Raw genomic sequence first — 18323 nt, 5'->3', positions numbered from 1 at the left:
AAATGAGATATTAATTAAAACTCATTCAGAATACAATTTTTTACAATAATTATAACATTGTCAGTTAAAAATATGGCTTTATTTGTAAGAACTTCACTTTTGAAATTTCGGGTTTGTTGCAAACATGGCAACCTCTACTTAAGTATTGTAAAGTTGGAATGAATAAAATTAAATTTACTATTTCACTACTGTTTCTTGACATAATCATGCTTATGTCATCACTGCTTACGTATAAAATATTTACTGATTATAATAAATAATTGAAGTTTAAAAAAAAGTTGAAGTTAAGTATTGTATCATTTTTTTGTGATTTGCTCAAAATAAAGAATGATGGATTTTGCCGGGTTTGCAAAAAGTACCCTCATATACACAATTAATAAATTAAAAGCATCTTACACAGATTTATGGTTGCAAACAAAAGCAAAGTCTAGAAAAACTGAAAATAAAATGGCAACTAGGTAAAATGTTATCTGGAAATTGCAAGAGAACATAATAAAAGATGTGTGAATATTGTGGGGCATGCAGGCAATAATTGACCTACTTGTGCAATCGGATGCTCGAGTTATTACAAGGCGAGGACTTTGGAACTTACAACCTTTCGGGCGTCGCGTCGGCGTCGCATCGCGCCGTATTGGCGTCCACAATTAATATAAAAAATACGAAAAATTAAGCAACACAAAAAATCCCTATTTTATCATTCACTGGTTGCTGATTCCTCTCTCCTCTCTCCTATCTCTCTATTATTCTTTTTTAAAACACATTGTATCTATTGTTACTCATCATCATCATAATTCCCTTTCCGCACCTAATGGTGCATAGGGCACTGCATTGACACCAATCGCAGTGTATCTTGATCATTTTTGTTAGATGAAGGTAAGATGATCAGTCTTAGACTTCAGGTACTAGGGCAGGGATTATGAAATATTCTAGAGCAAAAACACCCTTGTAAATCAATACTTCAAGTCAACCATGTCGGAAATCGAACCCGAGACCTCTTGCATGGTAGGCAAACGCTCTGACCACTGCTCCACGAGGAGGACAATCTATTGTTACTAGCTTATTGCAATTGTACTGCTGTTATCACAAACGTAATCAAAGTAATATTATTTATGAAACAAAATAGCTTGTTTTATATAAATGTTTACATTGTAAGTAATGGATTTTTCCTAATTGAAATAAATTCGCTAGAAAATACAGATTAAAAAATAGTAATGGTAAACGTCGTTTTGCACCGGTTCGATTTACGCCGATTTACAATTACGCCGGTTAGTGCCGGCGTGAGATTCCCCGGTTCGGCCGACACCAGACGATAGTAGGCGCCGCGATTCTAATAGCAGACACACATTTACACGTTGTTTTATTCTATTACCGTGTACGCGGGCACCCTATTGTGTGTGTGAAATTGTTTCCGAGTTAGTTTTCGTTTTGTTTTTAAGAAAAATAAAAAGGTATGATCATATTTTTTACTAGATTATTATTAAAATTAAAAGAATATTCAAATATTTGTAGTTTATGCTATGATTCTGCAAGAAAGGAAGCAACAATCAAAGCAAATGAAATTGGATGCTTTTTTCAAAAATGTGTGAGTATTTAATTTAGTACCGACGAACTGGTTAGATAGTATTTATTAAAAAAAAAAAAAAAACATTATTTATATCAAGAGATTAATTTTTATTTTGTAAACGAATTTAAACTGTATTTATTCAATACATTTTTTATTTTTTTTGGATATACAGGGTGTTCTTTAAACCCTGTCACATCCGAAACCACGATGATCAGTATGGGCAAGAAGACATTGGCATATTAAAAAAAATATTTAGAACGAAGAAAATTTGTAAAAATAAAATATTAAAAAGAACACTTCTAGGTCGTTTAAGAAACAGGCTAGAAAGCCCAATACTAATTTAAAATATTAACATATACATTGACATTATTCATTTATTCATTCATAGGTTTTGTATTTATCTTTTTACAAATTAAAAATAATGTTCCCTGACTGGGTCCCGTTTCGAGGGAAATATTTTACATTATTTTGAAACGTGCCCTAAATACATATATATATTTTTTTAAACTTTAAATATTTCTGTGGCTTGGGCCAATAAGGGCCAATGTCGTAAATCACAACATTACATCAGGAGAATAATTTTACTGTTATTTTGTGGTTTTATAATAAATTGTTTGAGGTGTATGAAACTATACATACACAATATACACATATTATGTTTGCATATAAAAAATGTCAAGTACGTATATTTTTTAATTGACATCTACCTTCTGAAAAATGTTGGCAAGAAAAAATTAAACCCGAGGTACATATTTATCCTTGGAGAACCACTACAAAAAACACAATTTAACCGATTTAGCTTGATCCACTGATCAATCCGTGCGCAACCCACCTCCATTATCTACTTTATAGTGAGACTACTAACTGTCATAATAAATTATTGATAATGGAAGTAGGTTGCACACATTGAAATGCATTTTCAAAGAAAAATTTAAATGCATTGTGAACGAGTTTTACAATTACACTTTTAACGACATGTAAGAATAAATAATATCTAAGATATACCGTAGAATGTTTCGGACCATAAAACGCACTTTTCTACTATGAAATTTCAACCAAAAATTGGGGTGCGTCGTATGGTCCGCTGTGTCTTATTGTCCACAAAGTACGGTATACCTAAATTTAAAATAAAAAATATTTTTTATTATTTTCTCAAATCTTTACACTTTTAAGAAAAACGCACTATTAAATTATATTCAATGAATCGCCGGCATGGATTGGAGGCTTAGTGAGCCACTTGGATTTTCTGTCATAGTTTTCAATAATAAGTAAAAAGCAGTGGTAGTAGTATTACTACTCAATATTCATCAAGACTAGAGCGCTGCCCACGTGCGCGCCATGAGCCTAGTGCGTGCTAAATGTCGGCCAGTTTTGTTTTTGCCCCGCCCAATATATCATAAAGCATCCTCCACACTAACGTACAAAACATTTTATTATATTTACATAATATTTTTTGTTAAAATCAAATATTGCTGTTTTTAAGAATAACGATTATAACTGAAAATATACACATATGTAATACGTTAAGAGTGTGTATGGATAAGTCAATACTATTTACATACAATTATATTTCGTGTTACATACATAAACTAACAAAAAAAGCCGCACAAGGTAAAAAAAATAAAAAAATATTTATTTTATTAATTTTGGTTCACAAACAATAAACAATACATATGACATTGTTATGATAATCACAAATTGTTCTTTTAGATATTGTTCATCAATTTATGTGAACACAGCATGCACAAATAAAGAAGAAAAAAGTTTGTATTAGATATTTTTTCAAATTGGCTAGCTCAATTGAATTCTATGCTTGTTATAAAAGTTATTACAATAAATTATTACAATGAGTTTCTAATAACTCCTGGGAGTATATTATGTAATTTTGTATTATATGTTTTATCAATAATAAAAATAAAATGAAAATTACTATATTAGGAAATAATACATTAAATTATTAATGATTCGGTGGTAATATTGTTGACTCACAAATCAATGGTCCGAGATTAAAATAACACTATACCACAACTCGATTTCAAATTTTCCAGCGCAGATAATTTATTTATGACTTTTAGGAAATGATCTAAAAAATGTAAAGATTTGGGAAAATAATAAGAAATCAAATATTTATTTTAAAAATAAATTTGAGTGTGAGTCCGATATATCGTATTTTGGGGACCATAAGATGCAATCTAATTTTTGGTTAAAATTTCAGAGAAAAATCTGCCAGGAATCGAACCTCAGACTTTAAGCATGGTAGGCGAACCCGCTAACGACTACACTATTTATATCTATACTTATATGCACTCTATTCCCTTTTCCAGGAGTTTTACATGTTTTCGATTGGCACCTGAAGCGCAAGAATGATCACTTAACTCCCACGTAACTGACTGAATAAGCCCGTAAATAAATCAATAATATATTATACTAATAGTATTTATGGAAAAAGAAAAATTGATCACTTAACTCCCACGTAACTGACTGAATAAGCCCGTAAATAAATCAATAATATATTATACTAATAGTATTTATGGAAAAAGAAAAATATCATCGCCAGCGATTGTATTTCACTTGAAAAATAAATACAAGTGTCGATAAAGCGTGTCCAGCCCGCAACTTATTTCTCCGTACGAAAAAGTCACTTTATTTTATATCTTGAACATTTAAATATTATTTAAAGACTTTAAAAAAAAAAACACTATTTTCCCTTTACAGAATACGGATAACACATGACCACTAGTTTTTTATTCACCTGATTTAATGTAGAACGCGGCATTTTTGACGTATCAAGAAAAAGTATACCGGCATAAAAATTTAAAAAATATTTTCATATTATTTTTATATTTTGATAATTAATCAGAGAGGGAAAGAAAAATATTTGTGAGAAACTCACTATACTTTTGCATTTTATGCTACATACTGTATTTAACGACAGTCACGTATGCAGCATCTGACAAGCAAAGTCGTGTCATAAGAGTGATGAATATATTGATAGGTTTTATCGGTAAATGTATTTTGTCCTCGGCAGAAGCAGAGGGATGAAACTGTATTAGACTTGCCATTTTATATTTCTTATGTAGATTAAGGTTGTAGTCAGGTGAAACGAACGCAAAATTAAGAAATCATACGATTTTGCCGTTTTAAAACGAATGTTTTTTTTAAATGGCGCAATAATAAAAAAACATAAATTAGATAAAAACAATATTTGTTAAAGGTATTTCTGTTAAAAAAATATACTTAAAAGTTTTATGTAACTAAAATAGAATTACTTTTAGACCGGCAGATTACGCCATTTTAAATTTAGACTAAACTTAGGTATCTAGGATCTCAAAATATTGAACTAAAATTTGTTGCAATAATTTGAAGATAGTAAATTGGACATAAAAGTAGCCGAAGCCAAATTTTATTATTTAGAAACCTTTTTTTTATAGAATTGTATTCTCTTTTTTACATAACAAATTTTTGATCAATACTAAGTCTTTATTGAGATCCCAGATACCTAAGTTTAGGCCAAATTTGAAATGGCGTAATCTGCCGGTCAAAAATTAATTATATTTTAGTTACATAAAACTTTTCAGTATATTTTTTAACGGAAATATCTTGAAAAATTATTGTTTTTATCTAATTTATGTTTTTTTTTACTATTATTACTGCGCGATTAAAAATAAACATTCGTTTTAAAATGGCAAAATCATATGATTTCTTAATTTTGCGTTCGTTTTACCAGACTACAGCCTTAACGAACACTTAGCAACAGTAGCTTTTCTATAAAAAGTCACCCCTCGCAGTGGCCTCAATCATGATAGGCGAACGCGTCAAACGCTACACTACGAGGTAGGCTTTTGTGCAGTCGATTTTCTTTTAAAGGATTTTTAAGTAAGAGTAGCCATAGAGTTTTATAGTTTAGGAGTCTGATACAATTCTACATAGAGAATAGTATATTTTATCCACCCGGACACTAACCAATCACAATAATAATCATCATTATTACATTTTTGCACCTGATAGTATATAGGGCACTGCATCGGTACACCGATCGGAGCGCATCTTGTCAATTTTTATTTCATGAAGGCAAGATGGTCAGTCTTACGCTTCATGTGCCAGTCCAGGGACTTTGAAATAATATTCAAATGTGAAAACATCTTTTGAATAAACATTTCATGTCAACCATGTCGGGAAACCAACCAGAGATCTCTTACATGGTAGGTAAGCACGCTGACTACTACACCACGAAGCCGACATCACAATAATATAACTTCATTATTAACTCACCCACAAGGATTTATAAAACCTGTTTTGGTATGGTATATTAAATAGTCTATAACATTACGCATTGTACGAGTACCTACTAACTTAAATCAATAAGTAATTTAAAAGTCCCGATTCTTTTACATATTATTTATTGTAAAACATTAAATGTAAAAGTTTTTTTTTAAAAGCAGAGCAAGAGATATAAAAAACTTGGATTGAAAAACTGGCCCCTATTCGATCACGCGAATGTCACGCATTTTGTTTGTTTATTTGGAGGATCTTGTTCATTTTAGTAGAGTGTCACAAGGAAAAAAATATTTAAATCAATTTAATTTATGCATGACATAGTAATTTTATGATTTTATTAGTTATTATATAATGCGTCATTGACATTTCTTCAAATATTCAAATAAAAAACCTTGCAAAAAACAATATTATCCAGTTCTGTATTATGGCAGGAAAAAGATCGTAAGATTAATCGATATGTATCGTATTTTTTGGGTAATCCAGTGTAGGTTGGATTCGTTTCGGCTTCCGCTGCAGGAACCAGCCTCAGTGTTAACATCCACAATATAATATCCAAAATCAATTGCCTTTAGAAAAAATGAAGGTGCACAGGACGCCATCGCAAAGTTAATTGAAGTTTTTACAAAAACGATGGATATTGGAGACAAATGCTTATCGGTCTTTCTTGATTTAGCAAAACCCTTTGACTCGATCTCCATTGAAATCCTTCTCAAAAAATCATATCGCATACGAATAAGAGGAGTCAGTCTTAATTGGCTTAAAAACTATCTAGAAAATCGAAGGCAATCAGTTAGAATAGATAACCAAGAGAGCAAATATAATTGTCTTTATTATGGCATACCGCAAGGAAGTACACTGGGTCCTATTCTGTTCCTTATTTATATAAATGATCTTTGAATTATGGAATTAGATAGTGCGAATGTGATTTGTTTTGTGGACGACACGGTCATAACTTTTAAAGGTCAAACGTGGGAAGCTACATTTAAAAATGCCAATGATAGATAACCCTCAAAAAGTAAAATACTGTCTTGACAGGAACCCACTTAGCCTAAATGTATCAAAAACTTAATATCTTACTTATAGCCCAGGTACTTATACATTTAATGCCCATCAAAAAGACCTTTTTATTCATGATAACCACAGCAAGGATGAACCGTGCTCGAGCCAAGTAATAGAAAATGTAAAAAGTATTACATACCTTGGTATATCAATTGATAATAAACTTAACTGGAAGGAGCACATCAACAACATTACGATAAAAACAAGAAAATTATTTTGTTTCTTCCTGTTAATGAGAAATATTTGTAATAAAAACACCTATTACGCTCGACGGTCCACATTCTCTTATGGCATAATCGGTTGGGGCGCTGCGGCAAAATTGAACCTAGAACTCACCAGAAAATCACAAAAAGCCATAATTAGAATAATATTTTTTTAAAAAACCCATCGTTATCCATCAAGTTTACTGTTTTCAGAATTTCCTGTCTTAACTATTAACCAACTGCTCAATAAATGTATTCTTGGATTTATACACTAAAACGTACACTCGCAGAAATATATAGACCATTTACACCCCACTAGAACTATCACAAACAAATCCCTCAGTGTCCCCAAACTAAGGACCACATCGGCCAAGCGCTACCACTACTGTAGTGGAATAAACTTTATAACCAACTTCCTTCATCAATTAGAGTTATAAAACCACTACAGAGGTTTTCAAGAGCTGTGGCGGTGTGGCTCTTGGACAAGGCACAATGCCCTTAAACATAGTGTTTTATTTTTGTATAATTTTTTGATGCAGATATGTGTATATGATTATGTACTTGTGGGAGGTACAGTGAGCTGTGTTAGCGGGGTAGACCGCTGTCTTTCGGGTGAATATAAAAATGTTTAAGCGAGTGACTGTGGATCGCCTTGCTGTCGCTTCTTGCTGTGCTGCCAGCGGGTGCGATACCCTACCGTTACCACACCATAATGATACACCTTGCATCTATCTTGGTACGGGTTTACCTACATAGATAGATGCAACAAAAAAAAATATTGGAAATATACAGAGAATATTAAGGATTACATATAAACATTTTTTATTATGATTACGCATTGTATTAATATTATTTTTGATACGTAAATGTGATTTTTTTCTTAATGCCCAAAAATATTATTATTATTAACCCAGATGTGGAGCAAAAATAACGTGTTTATGTACTAGTAGTTTGTACCGTGTCGCAGTCGACAGTATGTACATTCAGTGTCATTTTGTTGTTCGTCGTATTCGTTCGTCGTAGGAACGAATCCAACTTACACACGACCATCCAAAAACGACAGGGACAGTAAAAATTTACGCACCTAGGTATGTTTAATCGAGTTTTTATCAAGTACAAGTATTTTTAAAATACTCACTCATAATCAGTCACTAATTAAAATTACCATAATGTCACATTAGGAAACTTTTTAAATACTTATTAAGGACAAACCACTTTTATCGGAAGCAGTGATGCAAAAAAAAAATAGGTTGACACAGGGCTTCAAACTGGTTTGAATCAAAACCAGTTGTTTTGATATAAATAATATAATAATCAAAAACTAGTTACATAAATTCAATAAACCTACTTGTTGTACATTTGCTTCTTAGATCTCATAGTCAAATATTAATAAAGGAAGTTTTTTATGTAATTTTATGCCAGGCTTTATGATGATATGGAACGATTCTTAAGGTAGATACCTGAATCTAATCTTCGTTGGATCGACGGAGGTTAATATTTTTCATACATCATTTTTTTTGATATTCAGGTAAATTTTCCAACTATGCAGAGCTTTATCCTTAGTTGCAAAGTAAAATAAAAAAAAGTTGATATAATTTTAAACTCTGATTAAGATCACGACATAAAACTTTGTCTCGTTCCTTACGAAAAACAAAACTAACACCATCGAATTCTAAATCGGCTCTGCGGTAGGCAATAAAAATCTCCATAGTACGATTATGCTGCACTGTGGCGGTAGATTACACGCATTACAATTATCATAAAAAGTATATCGATGAGTTAAATAACTCCACAAAACTATCAGATGTCAAACAACATTTTTTTTCAAATTAAAGAGTGCCGAAAAACTGAGTAGTGCTGGTAAATTGCACACTTTACCCTAAGTTATTCATAGGTAAAAATGTATTGTGTATGTGAGTGCAAAAAATATTCGAAGAGAATGCATTAGTGGCAAAAATAAATACTTTTATAGCGGTTGGCGAATATCGGGCGCCGCGGAGTTTTCCATCATGTACTTCGGTCATATGATGAAAACGTCTGTCATCCGAATTAACTCGGATAGGACCGTGGATAACACTTTACGCAATTAAACTTCGAACCTTTGATCTTCGGATTCCGAGAAATCAAAACACGAAAAACAATACTAAAAAAAATCTTATATGTTTTATTTCCTAGCAACGCGAAGGAACAATGATGAACAATTACATTTAACCCTTCCCCTTTTGCACGAATGTTTTTTTAATGAATTCGCACTTTTTTGTTTATACACGTGTTTAAGGGCCAGACCACGAAACTTCAAAAGAACATTCCTCATTGTAAACGTTTTTTTTAAATCACAATATTTTGTTTCCGAAAACTAAATTTATACATATATATATATATATAATATACGAGTATATCGTCTGACTAACTTGCAAAACTCCAATCTCCAAAAATAAATTATTTCAACAAATTATATTGTTTTTTCACCTTCCTGTATATATTTTTTTTGAGATTGGAGTTTTGCAAGTTAGTCAGACGATATGTATATAAGTGTATATTAATTAATTTAGTTTTTTCGAAAAACTTTTTTATTTTTAATTGTTTATTATTATTAATTTTTATTTGTTACGCATTTTTGTTTCTATTTTGTACACATGTCAAAAACAAGAGTCTGACTCTTTTTTGGCAAGTTTTAATCTGAATTGTTATAGATTTTTATTTATTCACGTTTTCATGTTAAATAAAGGTTTGCTTATAAAAAAATATAAACAGATGATCGAAATACGCTGCATTTGGTTTACCAATGCAGTGTCCTATGCACCACTGGGTGCGGATAGGGTAATGATGATGATGATGAAGTCAGATGCTTATCTAATAGCACTGACCCTTATTCACAAAAACAATACCGATAAGAATTATAATATATAATAACTTAATGAGTTACAAATTAAAAATACTCGGTACGCTTCCACTTATTTATTTGACCAATTAGCGCTTTCACCTTCATATAATTACAAAGGAATTCTATCAAGAATTGCCAATTAATAACTTAAATCGAATCAATAGAAACGTAGAGTTCTACGGTTCGTTCGAGTCCGCGATATTTCCACCACTCGCCCGATGGCAGTGGCAATGCCGCAGTTTGCGCTCTCAGCACCGCCATTTGCTTTACTTTTGACACACACATGACGTGTTGCGTAATAAAATATTTTTATAGGTAGGCATACCCGCCCGATAGCCCACATTCGATTATGCGCATTGTGATAGATACTTTCAATTCACAACTTTAATACTGGCCTAGTAATTATACAATCATTATTCTAACTCGATGTGGGTTCTGATTTGTTTGAATTATGTGAAGTCAATGTTTAAATTATTAAAACGAGATAATAATTGACATAAATTGTACGATGTTAACGTGCCGGGTGTTATATTTTAAATTTAAAAACTCACGATGTACGAGAACCTCTTTAGCCACTCGAATGCGGCTCACACAGCCCATGTTTCACTTCTTGGTCGTTCAATTTTACTACGGGTCCTAATGGACAACTTTTAGGATTATTGCCACTGAAAGGTCAAATACGAGGCGAGGACATTGCATTTTCTTGAAACATCTTCTTCTTTGTCTTCTTGCTGCTCCAGTGCACTATATATTATATTTCGCACGTTCCCCGTATAAAATCATTTCCGACCAGGGACCCATGCTGGACTCATTCGTCTTTAGAATCGTATGCGACTTCCGTAATTCGACGAGTGACAGCATTCTTGAACCATCCATACGAATGCAGTCGATTGAAAACCAATCGACTTTATCTCGAGTGCCCCAAAGCACTCGACATTGGCAATCAAATGCGACATCGTAACTTCAGCTGTCAAACTTCCTTTTTGTAAATAGCTCAGTATTTGTGTTTGAATGACGAGAATGTATTTTCGTTGTATTTAACTTAAAATTTATAACACTGTTTTGTTGTGGTGCAAAAAAATCATTGGAAAAATAATATACAATAATAATGGATTATTAACAAACATATCATGCTACATTTTTTGGTAATAATGTTCTTTTCATGTTTGCCTATTCAAGTACAATCTGTTTTAAGGGAGACATTTTTATGCAGTGAAAAATAATAACATAACATGACTAAATATATATATAAATATACATACCTACTAGTAAATTTATATACAATTTTAACTATCCATATTATTATTTATGAATATGTTTTAGTAATTATTTTTAGTGACTCTACCCAAACCCGGTAACAATTGTTTCCAAATTCTATTGAATCCGGGTCATCATGGTTTTACAATGTTATTATTATTATTATGGATAACTTATACAGCGCCATTTTCATAATATAATACCTCAACGGCGCTTTACATAGTGATTCTAAAGTTTTTTAAATTTTTTTATTGAAGCTTTTAAATTTGTAACTTGATTAAATCTCAAAGACCAGAAATGAAGACCTATTTCTTGAATCTTTTTGAAAGTGATAGTTTTTAGCTCAGTTTCTGTGAATAGTCTATATATTGTGTTTTAGGTTTAAATGTTTTTCTTTTCTTTTTTTAATATTAAGTTCACAGAATGTTTAAATGTTTTTATTTTCTTTTTTAATATTAATTTCACAGAATGTTTAAATGTTTTTCTTTTCTTTTTTAATATTAAGTTCACAGATTGATTGAATGTTTTTATTTTCTTCTTTAATATTAAGTTCACAGATTGTTTAAATGTTTTCTTTCCTTTTTTAATATTAAGTTCATAGATTGTTAAAATTTGTTTAAATTTTTATTGTTTAAATGTATACTATGTATTGTTACAAGAAATGTACTATTTTTTTTATGTACCGTCCCAAATGAGTTTTCTCGTACAACTCCTGGGAATATAATATCATGATATTCATGTCTTATATGTTTTATTAATAAATAATAAAAAATAAAAAAAATATTTTGTTGCACATGCTACGGATTTATTCAAATGATTTAGAGAACAAGTGGGTTTTAAGTTTTTTCCGAAACATCACTTAACTTTTAGAGTATAATAAAATGTTCAGGCAATACGTTGAATATTTTGGGTTCAAACAACTGAAATTTCTGCCTGAATTCAGAGTTTGTGGTATACCCCATGACAAATTCCTTAATTTGACTCCCGGTAGTGTGGGAGTGCTCCTTTTAGGATTTAGCAGAATAATTTCATTTAACATACATTATAAATATACAATTACCGTGTATCTAAAACTGCAATTTTTTTAAAGAACTGGACGGACGCTGGCTTAAGGTTTAAGTTTTGATTTTTCGTATTTTCCTATTTTATTGCATTGAAAATACCTGTGAATGAATAATGCTTAAATTTGCACATTCACATAATCTGAGTTTTTAATGACCGGCAAAATAATCACGCTCGGCAAATTAATAGAATACAGAACACCAACTGTATAATAAATTAATAATGGAAGTATCACACATGAAGTTTTGCTCCAAATTGCAAATTTTACTGTTATAATGGAGTTTCGTATTAGAAAGCAACAAGAAATGAACAATTTCGTGACATCAAAGAAAACAAAACGACAGGTACATTTCATAATTTGGCACTTTGTTTTTCAAAAAGCCAACTGTAGACATCCGGAACCTTACGGTACCCCGCATAGTAAAGTTAAACTACTCTTCAAAGATTTTAAATTTCCTGAGTATATCTGATATTAACATCAATGTCGGGAAACCCTGACCATTTTGTTCATCTTGTGTGATTGATGATGCCCTTGGGAATTATGATCGGGCTACGTAACAACACACCTTTCTTGACCCTTTTCTATCCATTTTCCGCGAGCCTTTGCTTGAAAACTTATGGCAAATTTTATTGATGTTAGAAAAACTATTTTTCAATGATTGTTACCGGTTTGTTACTTCTTTTGTACATAATTTTGTTCATTGTACTATACGACATTTCTTAGGCATCCAGATGTTTACTTACTGAGATGAATATGTTCTCATCATCACTATGGCTGCATCATCTGCATGGCATGTGATGTTAATGACCTTATCTCCCTTAGTAGATTCACTACTTTTTTTTTATTCTTCAAAGCGTTTTTTCATATATTTATTCTGCTTGTGTAAGAAAAGGTTTTCGGCGTATATATTGTTGTGCTATATTTAGTTATAAAGATGCTAAACTTGCTTTGTTTCTTTGTTGTTCTTAATATGTGTTATTTTTTAAATGTTAATATTATTTATGTCCCGAATTGAGTTGTTATAACTCCTGGGAATGTAATTCAACGTATTATACTTGTAAAATACTTTGTGTTATATGATTTATAAATAAATAAATAAAATAATTTTTAAAAAAATATAGTGAAAGCTGAAGGGATTTAGGAACCTAAGCTGTGGTGGACTGACACGCAAAACAGTTTAAAGGGGATTAAAATGTTTGTATAATAGTTAATTACTAGGGGAAGGAAAGTTTTAAATGTTTCAGTACATTATAAATATTTGTGTGAAATATAATCGAAACCCTGGACGAGTTTTCTCGACTCGATGACTGCTCTCAGGTAAAAATATCGAATAAGTATTCGAGTGGAGATAAATCGGGACGGATATTTATATTGCTTATTTAATACACGTTAAGACGATCAAATGAAAGAATTAATAAATGTTTATATCTACATAGATAAATACAATAAAATTCAATGGAGTATTTTTTTACTATTTAATGTGTATTTTTAAACATGACAGACGACTATCACAATGGAAACATTCAAAAAATTAATATAATTAATAAAAACAACAAAAATGTACAAACGCTGACTTGGTTTAAAAAAATGCACAAAGTAAGTTAATGAATCTTATCTTCCCGTGGGGGCAGGATTATTAAGTGCAGATGATATACCTAATTCAAAGGAGGAGAGAAAAAACTCGTACATCAAGATGGTACGGTCGGTCGTTTGAAACGCAGAAAATTTTCAAAGACTTTTTACGATTGTATTTCCAGAAAAAAACCTTTGAGCGAAATGGTTCAAGTTTTTCTGGATGACCCGATAGCTTTATTCTTTTCAATCCTTAGGAAACTCGTTTCCGTTTCTCGGAATGTTCAACAGCGTAGAAAATTCGGGAAACTCTCCCAACATAACGTAATAGGCATTGTTTTGCAACGTTATTCTGTTACTTTTATTGTTTTGTCAGTAAATACAATTGGTGGCTGGTGGCTATGTAGGCTGTGATAAAAACAAAGGAAGTTGGCGGTTTTTAAAACAAAGTTTTGAAATATATCAATATTATGTTATACTAATTTACCCCCGAAACGGATAAATCAAGTACATTTGAGTTTACTGTTTACCATATTAATTTGCCATATATGAGAGTACTACTCGCAAACCCGGCAAAAACCAAAATTGAAACTTAATAAAAATACAATTTTTAACAATAAGTTGTTAAAATACGGCTTTATTTGTAAGAACTTGACTTTAAAATTATCGGGTGTGTTGCAAACATGGCAACCTCTACTTGAGTATTGCAAAGTTTAATGTGTAAAATAAAATTTATTATTTAAATTTATTTCAACAGAGAGGGAAAAAGTTTTCGAGAAGGAAATATGGAAGTCTAGGCATTTACAGGGCTTATGACCTGTCATTGGCTGGTTTAAGTGGCCACTTTACACACTGTGTAACATTCACCATTCTGCCCATGTTTGAACATCCACATTTCCTCAACTCTTCCATCTGTTGACTTTTGTGAAGTAAAAGAGCTGAAACCTTTATCACGTGGGTGAGATTCATCCGGCTGAACCAAATCACCTACTAGGCAACGCCTGGAAACAATTTTCCAATTTTTATACTTCTTCTTTTACCAGGTAGTACGCCTAGACTTCCATATTACCTTCTCGAAAACTTTTTCCCTCTCTGTTGAAATAAATTTAAATACGAACAACTCCCTAGGGAGGAAATCCAGCCAGTCTGCAAGCATTTGGACATAATCAAACATTGTTAAAATGTATTATTTCACTACTGTTTCTTGACATAATCATGCTTATGTCATCACTGCTTACGTATAAAATATTTACTGATTATAATAAAAAATTGAAGCTTAAAAAAAAGTTGAAGTTAAGTAATGTATTAGTTTTTTGTGATTTGCTAGAAAAAATAAAGTAAGATGGATTTTGCCGGGTTTGCAAATAGTATATGTTTTATTTTTATTTTTTAGAATTATTTTTTATGTTTCTAATCCTATATTTATGGTGAAATACTCATGTGTCTGTGTCATATAATTGTTCGTCCCATCTCAACACAGGACTTTTCCATAAAGTTGGGAGTTATTGTCTCAAATAATGTACAATAAACTTGTCTGTAAATAAATAAAATTTCTTTAGATTTTCACAAAAAATATTGTTAATAAGTAATACCAACTATAGCGCCCTTGAGGTGATTTTCACAAAAATGGCGCTTTATAAATTATCCAAACATTATTATTATTATTATGGTCTGGGAACGAGTTCGTGGGGTATGGAAGGAATGCGGTAATGTGTTTTGACGGTGCCCATTTTAAGTTTCGATAAAAATTGGCGCTTCGATTTTCAAGAAAGCAATATTCGTGAATATCAACCAGCTAATTTTTATTTAAACTCAACCGGGCAGCGTGAAAACAAGTTGCCGCATTTCTTTCATACGCCACGAACCCGTTCCCCAACAGTAACTGGCCTAAGGAAAAAATATAAAAATTAAATAAGATAAGTATCTTCGGGCGTTTCATAGCAGGCGAAATAATTCGGCAGAATATCAGCTAAAAAAACAGATAATTAAAAAAAAAATATGGATGTTTAGAAATATATGTAGCGCTAAATGTTACACAAAGTATAAGTAAAGTGATCACTTAAACCAGCCAATAACAGACCATAAGTCTAGTGAATGCCTAGACTTCCATATTCCCTTCTCAAGAATGTTCTCCATCTGTTAAAGATTTTAAATTTATGAATTAATTTATATTAGATAAATTACACTGGGCAACAAAAAAACCTTTTTTTTGTCTCAGAAAGAAAATTATGTGATTCTGATAGAATTTTTTTCATAAATTCAAGTATTATATCGGTTTTTCCCCATCACACAAGGTTTTCAAGATACAGGCATTTAAAATTTCAAACATTTTGATACTTTCTCCATTGCACGATATTCGAACATTCTGACTTACCTAGAAACCGTGAGTGTAATTTTTTAATGCTTGCCAATATGCATTCTCCAGCGGATTCAATAGTTCCTCAAATATTTCATCGTGCATAAGTGATCGTATTTGTGGACCCACAAATATCCCTTCTTTAATTTTTGGATCACAAATTTTAGGAAACTTCCAATTGAGGTACATGAAACCAGGAGTATTGTCCATGGCTTAGGCGAAATTCTGTCTGTGATTCTGTGTGAAATTCCGAATACCTGTTTGAATACAGGATAAAAAAAACATTTAGTTAACCGATTGGTACTCGTTAGACAAACATCATGTTGACCAGTGTAATTTAATAAATTAAAAATCTATTGATCAACTAATTTAGATAAATATCAGTTTCAAATGGAAAATGTTATTATTTTGGTTTTTTTCGAAAAAACAGAGATTTTTAGTAGATTAATTATATTTACAAGTGAGTTTTCAGTCTTATATTGGCCCTTTAAAAAATATAATGAAAGGTTATTGAGGGGATCTAAAAGCCCACCATCCACGCGCAGCTGTTGAGTCTTAGGGGATTTTGTCAGAAGAGGAAAGGTTATATGGATGTGTGCGCGTGAATTGATTGGAGGTTAAATTAGAAAGATGGATTAAAGTTATCAATTAAGTAGATACACACGAGTTACATCCTTACAATTTAGTACAGAAGGAATTTACAACAGCGAACACTGGCGCGGAGCTGGTGGACGGGCGACACGAAATGCCAAGATGAAATATGCATATTCTTTCGCTGCACGACGTTTAATTACTTGTCCGAGCTGACGTTGCGTCTGGTTGCGGGCCAGAACGGTGTTCGTCCCTGTCAACTTTACGGCTTGATGGTGATGACCTCCACAAGGTAACTAAATTATTCCCGGGAATACAAACTTAACGCAGATTAATGAGGGGGAGGAAGTTTGGACTAAGGCCAAAAACGTCGTCCCCTACCCTCGGATTTCTCAACGCCTCTGTTTTTTGTTCAATAAAATGATATACACAGAATTTACAATCAACTGAGTATACACAAATACCGACTAAAGACTATAGTTACACAGAATACAGAAAAAGAAATGAATACATAGAAACAAAATAAGCATAATATACACATAAGTCCTGGAATTTTTTAAAACCAAAACATAGGTACCTCAGCGGCGAATCGTCTATATAATCGATTCAGCACAGCTTACCTACCATTTATCAAACTATTTCAATATCAGTAATAACTATTTGCATTAAACACGTTTATCAAAAAAAACAAATGTATAAAAGTAGATTTGTACAGATTTGAAAAACATGTACCATTTACGAAATATAAAATAAAAAATAAATACATTATAATTATTTTATTTAAAACCATTTCATTTACGTTTTCCCCAAAATAATCTAATTTAAATCTCGAAGCATTTCTGACGCGTTTTCGGTGATCACAACAACTAGCCGATTACAGTAGCTTACTGCTCCATACAAAAAAGTATGCTATGTTTACATTACGAAACCCAGTTGTTGTTATTATCTACTAACTCTGATTATAATTCGAATTTGAGGATTCCCTACTTCGAAAATCTATATGTAAATGTAATAATAACGGAGCAATCTTAATGTAATAATTAACCGAGTTGTGGTCTCATAGCTAGTGTCGCAGATCTGAGGAAATTATTTTTTTAAGATTTGATAAATACTAAAAATATTAAAAATAGCCGTTTTTGAGTTCAACACCATTGTATGATTTTTTTCTAAGTAGATACATGTATTTATGAACATTAAATTGTGTAGCTTACCTACTTAAAAATTCACCGCTCGCCACTGGGGTACCTACATAAAAAACAAGTTTTGTAAGATAAATTTCAATGATATTACAATATAAATAAATTTCTAAAATTTATAACACCTCATGCGTAGTCTAATATCGGCTTTGTTATTGGAATCAAATCCCCCCCAATCATATACCCGTATGTATCAATATGGGTACTTTTATATTTTTATTTCATCTCCTATATTTGAGTGTAACGAAATATGATGTAAATAAATTGGTAGACTATTTCGAATATTTAAAACAGATAACT

At 31.5% G+C, this 18323-nt stretch overlaps 1 protein-coding gene across 2 annotated transcripts in view; it reads right to left on the bottom strand.

Moving 5' to 3' along the window:
• Positions 1-18323, bottom strand: part of beta4GalNAcTA (beta1,4-N-acetylgalactosaminyltransferase A) — a 95200-nt gene that overhangs the window by 38917 nt on the left and 37960 nt on the right. Inside the window, exon 2 of one of the 2 annotated variants that reach the window (XM_088242873.1) lies at positions 18039-18072. The exons of the other annotated variant lie outside the window; for it this stretch is intronic. The gene's annotated coding sequence lies outside the window, so the exon portion shown is untranslated. The remainder of the gene's footprint in view (positions 1-18038; positions 18073-18323) is intronic. 2 annotated transcript variants of the gene reach the window in all.

The sequence above is a fragment of the Micrasema longulum genome, unplaced genomic scaffold (assembly GCF_059751315.1).
Source record: "Micrasema longulum isolate JH-2025_06_02 unplaced genomic scaffold, ASM5975131v1 h1tg000173l, whole genome shotgun sequence".
NCBI lineage: Eukaryota > Metazoa > Arthropoda > Insecta > Trichoptera > Brachycentridae > Micrasema > Micrasema longulum.
Note: the sequence above shows the minus strand (reverse complement) of the source record. Positions and strands in the feature narration are given on the sequence as shown.